This window comes from Macaca thibetana, chromosome 2 (genome assembly GCF_024542745.1).
Source record: "Macaca thibetana thibetana isolate TM-01 chromosome 2, ASM2454274v1, whole genome shotgun sequence".
NCBI classification, from domain to species: domain Eukaryota; kingdom Metazoa; phylum Chordata; class Mammalia; order Primates; family Cercopithecidae; genus Macaca; species Macaca thibetana.
In genome coordinates, this window is record NC_065579.1 from 11,285,231 (window position 1) to 11,298,361 (window position 13,131).

Below are 13,131 nucleotides of genomic sequence, written 5' to 3' on the forward strand. Positions count from 1 at the left end.
AACCCAGTTAGCGGAGGTTGCAGTGAGCCAGGATCACGCCATTGCACTGCAGCCTGGACAACAAGAGCGAAACTCCATCTCAAAAAAAAAAAGAGAGAGAGAATTATACATAGATACTTTTCAATTTATGATGCCATTATATCTGGATAAATCCATCCTAGTTAAACTTAGGGTATGTTCCCTTTGGTCTCAAGTTCAAGGTTGATTAAATGATACACGGTACATGCTCCCTTCCTCTCACTTCCTGTACTCAGTTGTCATCACTCCCCAAAAGTAGTCAAATTCCTGGCCCTCAACATCTTTGCCATACAGCCCCATAGTTGCAGATACACATTCCCCCTAACTGTCTGCCATGATTCTTGGCATTACTAGATCCTCACTGAGAATCTTGGGGAACCAACAATCTATCTTACTAAGAAATGACTTGATTAAGCTCATGCTTATCCACATTTAAAAAGGTTAGGAATGATTTCAAATGTGAATGTAGGGATCTGCCACCCTCCAGTCAGGGTAACCAATCTCTAAATTTCTTCCTCACCAAAAAAGGAAGGACTTCCTATTATTCTAATGAGGCAAAATGGTATAAGCATAGTAAGTGTTCATTTGTGAGCTACACAGACCTAGGTTTGAAGTCCAACTCTACTGCTAACCTAAGGAAATCTAGTTGAATTTTCTAGGCCCATGTATTCATTTGTGAAACAATACCAGTGTGACCTGTATCATAGTGTGACTACTATCATAGAGTTGGTAGGAGAATTCAATGAGAAAATACATGTAAAGCATCCAGCACACAATCCCTGTGCACAGTAGCAGCTATTACTATGGATTCTATCCCAGATAATCATGGTCTCAGTAAAGGAGGTATTCAAGGGTGATCTTTCAGTGGGTTTCCTTCAGCTTTAAGCCGTGTCTTATAAAGTGCTTTTAGTCTACGAGAAAGCTGCTGCTGAGTTTTGTCATCAAAGCTGAGGTTGGAAATAGGTCAATGGACCAGGGTTGAGTCTTTCTCCCAGCTCTGATGGGACAATATTTCCTGACTGCCTTCAGTAATTTATATGCCCACAAATGGACCTTGAGAATTCAAAAATAAGACAAGCCTTGGAATGCTAATAAGAGATAACAAGACATCATCAGTCCCCGAGGAAAATGAAGTGCTTTAGTACTTTAGTGGCATGACAGGGGATCTACATGCTCTGAAGCTACAGAGAAGACTTCAGTGCAGGTTACCCAGGGTACGAGGCAGTAGTGATGGCCCTAAAATATCTGCTGTCTTCTACCTCTGCCATCCCTCTGTTAAAGCAAATGAGAAGGAGACCTTTAGCCTGAGGTCGTCTCCATAACCAGAGCTTCTACATAAGCAAACCAAAATCCAATTCAATGTAAGCAGTAAAATGAAACTAGAGGTTTCATCAATTAGAAACCACCAACTAACTTCTAACTAGGGTCTTCCCATGCTAATAAAATATATTTTCTTAGTCTTCTTTTCATGTTCAGCCTACAAAAGCTCACTGTCCTCGCTGCTGCAGCAGAGCTCCCTGAACCTCTTCTGGTTCGGAGTGCTGCCCAATTCATGCATGGTTCTTTGCTCAGATAAACTCTGTTACATTGATTTTGTCTAAAGTTTTTCTTTTTAACACCTCCTACCTTCTTCCTTACTTTGCAGAGCTGCTCTACTCCACCTCTTCTAGAATATTAACACACCCAAAGCCCTCCTCAGTGCACAAATGCCCTCTGAAGCCTGCATGTATACAGCAGACACTGACTGAGGACTGGGTCCTTGAAGAACAGCTCAGGCATCACACCCACACATGACGGCACTGATTGCTTGACCACTAGTGACAGGGACCTAAAAAGGCACTCATCCTATTTGCAGATAGTTTTGAGTTTAGAGTATCAGAGTATAGATTCATTGATCCAGGATCTACTTCCCCTTGACTTCTATCTTTTTTATTTTTCATTTATTTATTTATTTATTTATTTATTTATTTATTTATTTTTGAGATGGAGTCTCTCTCTGTCACCCAGGCTGGAGTGCAGCGGTGTGATCCTCACTGCAACCTCCACCTCCCAGGTTCAAGCGATTCTCCTGCCCCAGCCTCCCTAATAGCTGGGACTGACAGGCATGTGCCACCACACTTGGCTAATTTTTTTTTTTCTTTTCTTTTTTTTTTTTTTTGTATTTTTAGTAGAGAATGGGTTTCACCATGTTGGCCAGGATGATCTCAATCTCTTGACCTCATGATCCACCTGGCTTGGCCTCCAAAAGTCCTAGGATTACAGGCATGAGCCACCGCACCCAGCTGACTTTTATCTTTAAAATCTAGTGCCAGGGCTAATAAGCTTTTTAAAGACATACATTCTTTCACAATAAGCTGTCTTCTCAATCCATTTATATCGTAATAATAACAGCTAACATTTCTTGAGGGCCAACCATGAACCACACCTTACAGGCAGGAAAGCACAATATAGTGTTTCTTAAACTTGCCAGATCCTAATGTCATCCAGGGTGCCTGTTGCATCTACTGCGCCCCAGGCTCCACCCCAGGTGGGCTGAATCAGAATCTGAGACAGGGCCTGGGAATTGCTCTTTTAACAGGAGTCTCAGGTGATTCTTAGGATCAGGCAAACTGTGCGCCAATGGCATAATGGTTAAGATGTGACATATCAGGGTCCATGATCTGATTCCCTCATCATTTGTTTTATGGCTTCAGGCAACTTAACCTCTCTGAACCTCAGTTATATATGTGGAACTTCAGAATGATGACAGCATCTGCCTGTAGGGTATTCGGAGGAATAAATGAGATAATGGTCATAAACCACTTAGCATAATGCCTGGCACATAGTAAGCTCTCGGCAGTATCACCAACATCACTGACCTGAATGGCCCTCTAAAAGCAGCATCCCTATTATTTTTGCTCGGTGCTACACAATTAGCAACTAAAGTGCCTGAAACCAGGATTTAAACTCACACCTGACCATCTCCGAAGCATTAAGTGCCTACACAGCAACTTCTCAGAAGCCTTGGTAGCAGGGGAAGGAGAAATTAAATGGGCCGGGGGCCCAGTGGCATAGAACAACCCATATATTCAGGTACTGGCTCCAAATTCATGTTTGAATTCAGCTCATGTTGCATTCTTAGGAGCAGCCATTAGGCAGATGCTACAGCCAGAAGGATGCCCCCGAGCACTACGTATTAAGTAAGGAAGGCTTGACTTGGACTTTCTGTTGTCTCTGTTTCGACTCCTCTTCTGCACAATACACACCCCCACTCTCCTTTGGGGACCATCCCAAATCCCCACTTTTTCTCCAGGTTTGCCCAAGGAGTTCCTCTCCTGGGAGGCAGATCAGGCACAGAGTTTGAGTCTGGCCTGGAGAACAGGGAAGACCTAAGCTTCACTTCCCAATGGTAAGGTCTCCCACTGTTACTCCACCCGCTGGGACCTTCTCTCAATAGGTCCTAGGCTCATTTGCAATAATGCGCTCGAGGCAGAGTGCACAGCTCACTGGTCAACTAATCAATAATGCCAGGCCTCAGCCTATCACCTCTCCTCTCTCTGAATTCCCCCAACCTAACCTAACACTTCAGTTAGAGTGGGGCCACCTGTAACTCATACTTTATACAGTTTGTTTTATAATGAGCCCTCATTCGTTTGTTCACAGCAATATGCCCCAAATACAGATGATACAGAAATAAATAGGGCCCAGCTGCTGCTGCTGAGGCCTTAGAGAAAGACCATAAACTACTGGGTGGAAAATCATGTAAAGCATTAAAAACTAAGGGCTGAGGTGGTGCCAACTCTACTAGAGGAAGTCAGAAGTCAGAAAAGGTAAAGTTCATCCTGGGTTTTGAAGTTTGAATAGGAGTTCACCAAGCAGAGCAAGGCATGCCCAACAGAGAGAACAGCAGTACAAAGGCTCAGTCATGAAAGTGGCCCGTTCTGTTAAGGGATGGGGAGAAGCTGTGAGGTGGGAGAGGGTATAAGGGCTGCAGGGATGAGAAATGGTCTTCAACAGGACATGTGCTCCAGGCAGAGGTATTTCTAGTCCCAATTTATCCTGCAAGCAACTGGGACTGGTGGAGGTTTTCTACGCAAGCAAGTAACATTATTAGATTGTTTTCTCTAAACTCCGTGGTGAGCTCCCAGCACTAAAAAGGAGCTTTGATGGAGCATGAAGAGGTGAAGAGGGGTCATTTCAGTGAATAGAAGACAGGGTGACAGAGACCATCTTTTCTGGCTCCTGGTCTGGCCTGAAGCCCCACCATCCACCCCACTAACCCCTGGCTCCCCAGATAGTGAACTCTTGTCAAGTGCCTCCTGGAACACCAGGCTCCAGAAGCTGCTAACAGAGTAATGGGGAGAGACAGAGGAGTGGGAACCAACTGCAGAGATAAACTGAGGCGTCAGAGAAGTATGATGTGTCTAGTGGCTCACAACATCCTGAAAGGAGCATGAGCTTCCAGCTAGATAGACTATGTTCAAATTCCACCTCTACCCTTTACTACCTGGCATAACCTTGGGTAATTCACTTAACCCTTCTGAGACTGTTTCTTCTTTTCCTTTTTTTTTTTTGAGACGGAGTCTTGCTCTGTCGCCCAGGCTGGAATGCAGTGGTGTGATCTCAGCTCACTGCAACCTCTGCCTCCCAGGTTCAAGCGATTCTCTAGCCTCAGCTTCCCAAGCAGCTAAGATTACAGGTATGCATCACCGTACCCAGTTAATTCTTGTATTTTTAGTAAAGACAAGGTTTCACCATGTTGGCCAGGCTGGTCTCAAACTCCTGACCTCAGGTGATCCTCCCACCTCGGCCTCCCTAAGTGCTAGGATTACAGGCGTGAGCAACCACGCCCGGCTGAGACTGTTTTCTTTTCTATCAAATGGCAACAACAAGTCCCATTCACTTCAAAGGCTTGTTCTGAAAATTAAAACTAATTTATTTCAAGTGACGAGGATAGTGACCACTATAAGGAATAATGGCTCTCTAAATATTATCAAACTGATTATTAATATCTTCATTTTTATCTTATGTGTCTTTTATATGACGTGATAAAATCCCTTAGGCTAAAAGATCTTCAAATATAGCAGGCCCCCGGAGGCACAAGATGGAATTAGGCCTCCCGGGCCGCTCCCAGGACGGCTGCATCTCCTACGTGAGACTCTGATCAGTTCCTTCCAAGTTGCTTTCCGCCCTCCTTGGCTGCTTGCAGTTTCTGTAGGATCACATTTCCCACCTGACCCAGTGGGCCCAGGAGAGCTGCGGGCCTTGTAGCTCGGAGCTTTTCAGAGGTCTCACATGACAACCTGGCAGGGTGCAGCTGTTCCCGGCAAGGGCATTAATAATACAGGCCTTTTTCCGCAAACTCTGGCAAACAGTCTAAAATGACAAGTGAAAACACTGAGTCCAAATTCTCACTGGGGCTTAGGGCAGAGGAAGCCAAAATAGCTCGCCTTTATCAGAGCTAAATCGTGGAACTAACTCAGGGTTCTGCTAGGGGTGGTGGCTGAGGGAAACCGCTGGTGATAAAAGCAAAGAAATGGGGGAGAAGCCATGGGGGAGGGAGCTACAGTCGCACTCCTTACAGAATAAACTATCTCGCCTAGGGGCAGTTTCAGCAGAAGGCTTCAGAGACCCCCCGGGAGCGGAGAGAAAGAGTCTATATGCCTTGCTGGCTGAGAAGCAAATTGGGCCATGAATTTCATCTTAGCAATAGCCAATCAACACAGCAGCTGCTCTACCCAGCCCTGAGACATCTAGCACAGGAGATTTTGTAAAGAACAAGCCGATCTCCCCTCGCAAGCAAGCGACACATGGAGAAGGTCTTGGCAGGATTTTTGTGTCCTTTATTCATATTGTATCAGCACCTAAAACAGTGCCTGGCATTAAAGCACTCAGTAAACATGAGTGACTGAAGAAATACGTGTGTGGGGAGAGAATATAAACCAGCAGCACCAGTTAGTAACTATCCAAAGTAAGCAAGCCATTCGGTCTCTAGGAGCCTCTATTTCTTCATCAGGAAAATGGGGTAATGACACCTACTTTGAAAGGGTCTTATGAGAATTAAAGCCGGGCGCGGTGGCTCACGCCTGTAATCCCAGTACTTTGGGAAGCCATGGTAGGCGGATCACTTGAGGTCAAGAGTTCGAGGCCAGCCTGGCCAACATGGTGAAACCCTGTCTCTACCAAAATGTAAAAACTTAGCCAGGTGTGGTGGTGCATGCCTGTAATTCAAGCTACTCGAGAGGTTGAAGCAGGAGAATCACTTGAATCCAGGAGGTGGAGGTTGCAGTGAGCCGAGATAGTGCCACTGCATTCCAGCCTGGGCAACAGAGCGAGACACTATCTCAAATTAAAAAAAAAAAAACGAATTAAATAAAATGATGTTTGTACACACCTCTAAAACAATGCTTGGTAGAAGGAGGCACTCAATAAATGGACTTCAATCTTCAGCTACAAATTTGACCTCAATCTTCAGCTATAAATCAGACCTCAACCATCAACTCTCTATTGCCAATTCTTATGGAGGAGGGGAAGGTTAGGGGGAGGTGAATAAAAGGGGAGCGTAAACCAACTGAAGATGATAAATCAAAGGAAAGCAAAGGAAGACCCACAAAGTCACACCTCACTGGATGACCTTGGACAAATCAGGTACTTTGCTGGGTCTCAGAATTCTCTGTGGCAGGATGCGGGGAGGTGAATTTGATCTGTGGTTTTCATATTGTGTGCAGGAACTCTAGCAAGCCCATGGAGACCCTGAGGGGCTGTCTTGGGGTGGAGAAGAAGGAGATCAGTGAGCCCCAAGCAGTTTCAGGCAGCTTCCTATGGGAGGCTGTCCTCGGAAGAAACAGTCCCACACTTAGTCCAGCCTGTTGTAAACTAATGCTTTCTCTGAGGTCCCCAGTTCCCCCTGGGGCCAGGATTGGGATGAGGTAACGAAGGTCTCACCCTAGTCCCAATCCTGAGTCCCCCAGATCTCCTTCAGTGCCAGCCTCACTCACTTCTGTGGCGTTTGGCACCGCCAGCCACCCTCTCTGGAAGTCTGTTTCCACTGCCCACCCTGGCACTGCCTTTCGTGGGTACAGCGTTGTGTTTCTCTCCGTCCCTTTCGCTGGATCCTCTCCTTCCTCCTGGGCAGGAGAAGTAGAAAAAGAGGGAAGAAGAGGACGGGAGAGTACAAAGAAGCCATGGGAGAACACACTGTGGGAAGCTTCGGTTGTGGCCAGGCAGAGGGAGATTGGTTGAACGGCAAGAGGCAGATGGCCAGGCACGTATAGACCTCAGGGACAGAGAAGAATCACTCCGCCTCACCTGGCAGAACTTTCTCTCCCATGCACTTCTTTCCTTACCTCACTGCCCCTGTCCAAGTCAGGTCCACGTCATCTAATACTAGGACCCTCACGACAGTGTCCCAACGTGTCCCTCGCCTTTTTTTTTTTTTTTTTAATTGAGACAGAGTCTCACTCTGTTGCCCAGGTTGGAGTGCAATGGTGTGATCTCGGTTGGAGTGCAGTAGCACGGTTTCAGCTCACTGCAACTTCCGCCTCCCAGGATCAAGCGATTTTCCTGCCTTAGCCTCCCAAGTAGCTGGGATTACAGGCATGTGCCACCACACCCGGCTAATTTTTGTATTTTTAGTAGAGACGGGGTTTCTCCATGTTGGCCAGGCTGGTCTCGAACCCCTGACCTCAGGTGATCCACCCGCCTCAGCCTCCCAAAGTGCTAGGATTACAGGCATGAGCCACCATGCCCGGCTGTCCCTCGCTTCTTACCTCCTCACCAAAGATTAATCTCCTGAAGTCCAGCTCTGAGTCATTAAGCTCCTCCTCAGACACTGAAATTGCATTTTCCATGTTTACTCCATTAAGTGCAAATGCCTCAGTCGAGTACACAAGGCCGTACTCCCACTCACTCCCCAGCCTCCAAGCAACACCCACTGTGCACACAGGCACCCACTTCCCTGGATTCACCCTGGCCGCTGGCCCTGACTTTGCCTGCACTCCTTTCCTCCCTCGGTGCACCCTCGCCCCAATTTCACCTGTCAAATCTGCACTGTAAACAGCATACCCACTCTCCTCTCTTCCAAGATCCTGTATCCAGGCCTGCCAAAGCCTGGAGCTATTTGCAGATGTTGGCGAGTATACTTCTCTCTGTCTGCTCAGTCGATAATTCACTGCAATACCAGGTATTGCAAAAGAAGGCCTTTGCCTTGCCTTCAAATAATAGCTACAGGGTAGAAAGCAGAAACGCGCCCTGCAGCCTCCATGAACTCCATCTGAGCAGGCAAGTTAGGCTACACGTAACAGTGTATCTTCAGTGGGAAGCTCATCAGCCACAGTGAAGAAGCCCCCACCACCTGTTAATTTCTTTATTCCCTTTTGCACCCAGCCCTGCTGTGGGCCCCCCAGGCTCTCCGTAAATACTAATTGGATTAATTAATTAATGAGATCTTCTGCTGGGAGCACAGAACTAACTCCATAAAAACAAAAATAATTCTCCTGTCTTTTGCATCTAAAGCTGACCCCCCCAACGACGGAAATGTTCCATAACTGGATTGTGGTGACAACTGCACAGCTCAGTAAGCTTATTTAAAAAGTCACTGAATTGTATACTTAACATGGGTTGATTTCATGGAATATAAACTGTACCTTAATAAAGTTGTCCTTAAATATCTGTATGATGATCAAAACCACCACGGTGGCTCACTCTGTTCAGCTGAGTGACAAACTGAGTTATGAGCATATCCGAAAACAAACAACAGAAAAGATGCTCCAGGTCTGTAAGGTGTGGAATCCAAGCTCAGTCTCGGTTCCTGCAGTATCCGCAGCACCTGCAAATGGTTGGATATGGGTAATCTCACGGAACAGTCTAGGCTGTTGGAGCAGGGATGAGGGCCCTGGGGTGGCCAGGTGCCTGGTCAGCCTAGAGTCAGAATACAGCACAAAGTGAACTGATCCTACTGAACCTTCCACATTGGCCTCTCCAGTGGCCCAGAGCTAGAGAGTCAAACCCCAGGTTGAAATCATTTTCCTGAGGAGGTATCCACTGGCTTCCCAGGCTGTTGTTCATTCACACAGCACCACAGAGCTTCCTCCACAGCAACCCCCACAATTCATGGTTTCACATTTGATCATGTTACTATTTAATTAGTATCTGCCCCTCTCTCTTTAGACCACATGCTCCAGGAGGTCAAGTGCCATAGCTCATGTGTTCACAGTGCCCAGCACAGAAGCAAGCACATAGTAGGTGTTCATTTAAAAAGTCGATTGAATGCTGAATGAGTGAATGGACACTCTTCACTGACTGAACTTGGGTAAGGCACATGTGCCCTGTTTTCTTTCAGTGCAGCACTGCCCTAGAGCTGGGTGTTCCTGATGGGGGCCTCCAGGAGAGGAAGAGAGGCAAAGAGTTAGGAGAAGGAGCCAACACTCCCTAACACACTTCTCCACTTTGCCCTCACAACAATCTACAAACTGGCTATTATTATTGCTCTGTCTACAGCTGAGGCAACTGAGGCGTTGCAACTGGAACTCAGATCTGTCAGGCTAGAAACTTCTCTCCCAGACACCCCTGAAGGGCAAGAGTGAGATGAAGTGGATGGGAGTCCCTACAATGTAGTCAAGGTTACCGCTGCACAGGCAGGGGGTTGAAAATCTGAGGGCCAGTGCAATCATGTGCTATCTTCCAAGGTCTGGTCTCCTGTATCATTCTCCTCTAGCCTCTTTCTGCAGTGTATGTGAGCTGGCCCTGAGTGCACAGGAGACTCAGAAAACAGAAGAGGGCCAGGCACGGTGGCTCACGTCTGTAATCCCAGCACTTCGGGAGGCCAAGACGGGCAGATCACCTGAGGTCAGGAGTTCGAGACCAGCCTGACATGGTGAAACCCTGTCTCTACTAAAAATACAAAAATTAGCTGGGCATGATGGCGGGCGCTTGTAATCCCAGCTACTCAGGAGGCTGAGGTGGGAGAATCACTTGAACCCGCAAGGCGGAGGTTGCAGTGAGCTGGGATTGCACCAGTGCCTCCAGCCTGGGCAACAAGAGCAAAACTCCATCTCAAAAATAAAAATAAATAATAAATAAATAAATAAAACAGAAGAGTATCTTCCCAGCAGTGATCCAGGGCCTGAGCCCACTCACATCTGGGCAGCCCACAGCCAATGCAGGTCTCCAAAGACCGCTTCATTCCCCCTGGAAATACACTCACTTCTCCATATTCCATTTCCCATCTCAACATCCCAAACTGCTCCTGCCCCAGAGAAAGCTCACGGCAAATCCTCCTCTTCTTCCCACATGCTCCTAAGGGGAGACACCCAGGTGTCTGCCGAGCTATAGGGTAGTGCTGCACTGAAATCAAACACGGAGTATGTGCCTTACCTCAGTGCATCAGTGAAGAGAGCCCGCTCACTCATTCAGCATTCAATCAACTTTTTAAATAAACACCTACTATGTGCATGCTCCTGTGCTGGGCACTGTGAACCCATGAGCCATGTTATATGGCATCATATGTGTGCCACATGAGGTTCTATCCACCCTAGTGCAGGTAGTGTACACATAGTAACAAGCAGTGGCCGGGTGTGGTGGCTCACGCCTGTAATCCCAACACTTTGAGAGGCCAGGGCGGGCAGATCACCTGAGGTCAGGAGTTCGAGACCAGCCTGGTTAACATGGCAAAACCCTGTCTCTACTAAAAATACAAAAAATTAGCTGGGCGTGGTGGCTTGTGCCTGTAGTCCCAGCTACTTGGGAGGCTGAGACATGAGAATCGCTTGAACCTGGGAGGCAGAGGTTGCAGTGAGACGACATCCCTCTGCTGCACTCCAGCCTGGGTGTCAGAATAAGACCCCATCTCAAAAAAAGGAAGGAAGGAAGGAAGGAAGGAAGGAAGGAAGGAAGGAAGGAAGGAAGGAAGGAAGGAAGGAAGGAGGAGGGAGGGAGGGAGGGAGGGAGGGAGGGAGGGAGGGAGGGAGGGAGGGAGGGAGGGAGGGAGGGAAGGAAGGAAGGAAGGAAGGAAGGAAGGAAGAGAGAGCAGGTAGCATAGCATAATGACTAAGAGGACAGACTTGGGTGTCATACTCCCCAGGTTCAAATTCCAACTTACTAGCTATGAGACCTCTCTAGGCCTGTTTCCTCATTTGTAAGATGGAGTTATAAATTGTACCCAATCCTTTGGGTTGTCACGGGGATTAAATGAATTAATATACAAAAAACACTTAGTGCCTGGTCCGTAAGAAGTGCAATATCATTTGCTGTCATTGTTCGTTTCTTTCCCCAGTGCATTGAAGTTGCCTCTCCATCCGGAAGAGGAAAGAGTGGAAGATGCTGAGCTAGGGAAGGCTTGAGGCCATGGCAGCTGCCCTTGGTACTGTATGATCTCTAAATACTGAGAACACAGTCCTCCTGGGCCAGCTCCAGAGGCTTCTTCATCTCTGCTGCCAGTCAGTAGAGATGTTGGCACGCCGGCACCAGGGAGGAATAGGGTGGAAAGCATAGTAAAAAATCAGCACTTACAGGTTGTTTGCTCATCTGTGAACAAAACCAATCCTCCCTGGAAAAATACACAGCTCCATAAAACATCACTTTTCATGCGTCACCAAGGACAATGACAAAAGATTTCCGGTAACTGGTGAACTGGGCTGAAGAACAAGGAAGTCAAATTTCTGGGGCAGCTCTGAAAATGCTGGGAGTTTGTCAGCACCAAATCCTCTTGCTTCTCATGCTTAAGGAGCACAGGCTGTGGTCTAGATTTAGACAGCTAGACTGGGGGAGCAGAAAGAGAGGCACACAGCCAGCTGCTAGGGAAACACAAATTAAGACCACAATAAGATATCGCTACACATCTATTAAAACAGTTAAAGTTGGCCAGGCGCAGTGGCTCACACCTATAATCCCAGCACTTTGGGAGGCCGAGGCACATGGATCGCCTGAGGTCAGGAGTTCGAGACCAGACTGGCCAACATGGTGAAACCCCATCTCTACTAAAAATATTAAAAAAAATAGCCAGGCTTGGTGGCACACACCTGTAATACCAGCTACCTGTAATCTCAGCTACCTTTAATCCCAGCTACTCGGGAGGCTGAGGCAGAAAAATCGCTTGAACCTGGGAGGCGGAGGTTGCAGTGAGGCAAGAGAGCACCACCGCACTCCAGGCTGGGCGACAAGAGCGAAACTCCGTGTCAAAAAAAAAAAAGTGAACAGCTAAAGTTAAGAAAAGGTGACAACACCAAATGCTGGCAAGCATGTGGAGGAAGTGGATTACGTTGCTGGTGGGAATGTAAAGTGATACAGCCACTCTATGAAATGGTTTGGCCGTTTCTTCAAAAGCAAAATAATATGCTCACCATGCAACTTAGCAATTGAACTCCTCGGCATTTATATCAGAGAAGCAAAAATGTATGTCCACCCAAAAATCAGAACACAATTGTTCGTAGCAGCTTAACTTGTAATAGCCAAAAACTGAAATTAACCAAAATGCCCTTCCGTAGGCAAATGGTTAAACTGTGATATATGCATACCATGGAATACTATTCAGTAATTTTTAAAAAAAGCAAACTATTGATAAATTCAACAATTTTAGTGGACCTGAAGGGCATTATGATGAGTGCAAAAAAGCCAAACTCAAAAGGTTGTATATTGTATGATCCTATTTAGAGAATATTCTCAATAGGCAAAATTACAGAGGTGAAACAGGGTGACAATAAAGGGTCAGCACAAGGAAGACCTTTTTGATGATAAAACAGTTCTGTATCTGCCGGGCGCGGTGACTTACATCTGTAATCCCAGCACTTTGGGAGGCTGAGGCGGGCAGATTACAAGGTCAGGAGATAGAGACCATCCTGGCTAACACAGCGAAACCCTGTCTCTACTAAAAATACAAAAAAAAAAAAAAAAAAAAATTAGCCAGGCATGGTGGGCGCCTGTAAACCCAGCTACTCAAGAGGCTGAGGCAGGAGAATTGCTTGAACCCGGGTGGTGGAGGTTGCAGTGAGCCGAGATCGCACCACTGCACTCCAGCCTGGGTGACAGAGCGAGACTCCGTCTCAAAAAAAATGAAAAAGAAAAAGAAATAGTTCTCTATCTTGATTCTAGTGATGCCTATACTAACCTACACACAAGAGAAAATGACACAAACTATAC

At 46.8% G+C, this 13,131-nt stretch overlaps 1 protein-coding gene across 4 annotated transcripts in view; it reads right to left on the minus strand.

Moving 5' to 3' along the window:
* ST6GAL1 (ST6 beta-galactoside alpha-2,6-sialyltransferase 1) overlaps window positions 1–13,131 on the minus strand; it is a 144,733-nt gene that overhangs the window by 90,961 nt on the left and 40,641 nt on the right. The window contains exon 3 of one of the 4 annotated variants that reach the window (XM_050776562.1): window positions 8,643–8,824. The exons of the other annotated variants lie outside the window; for them this stretch is intronic. The gene's annotated coding sequence lies outside the window, so the exon portion shown is untranslated. The remainder of the gene's footprint in view (window positions 1–8,642; window positions 8,825–13,131) is intronic. 4 annotated transcript variants of the gene reach the window in all.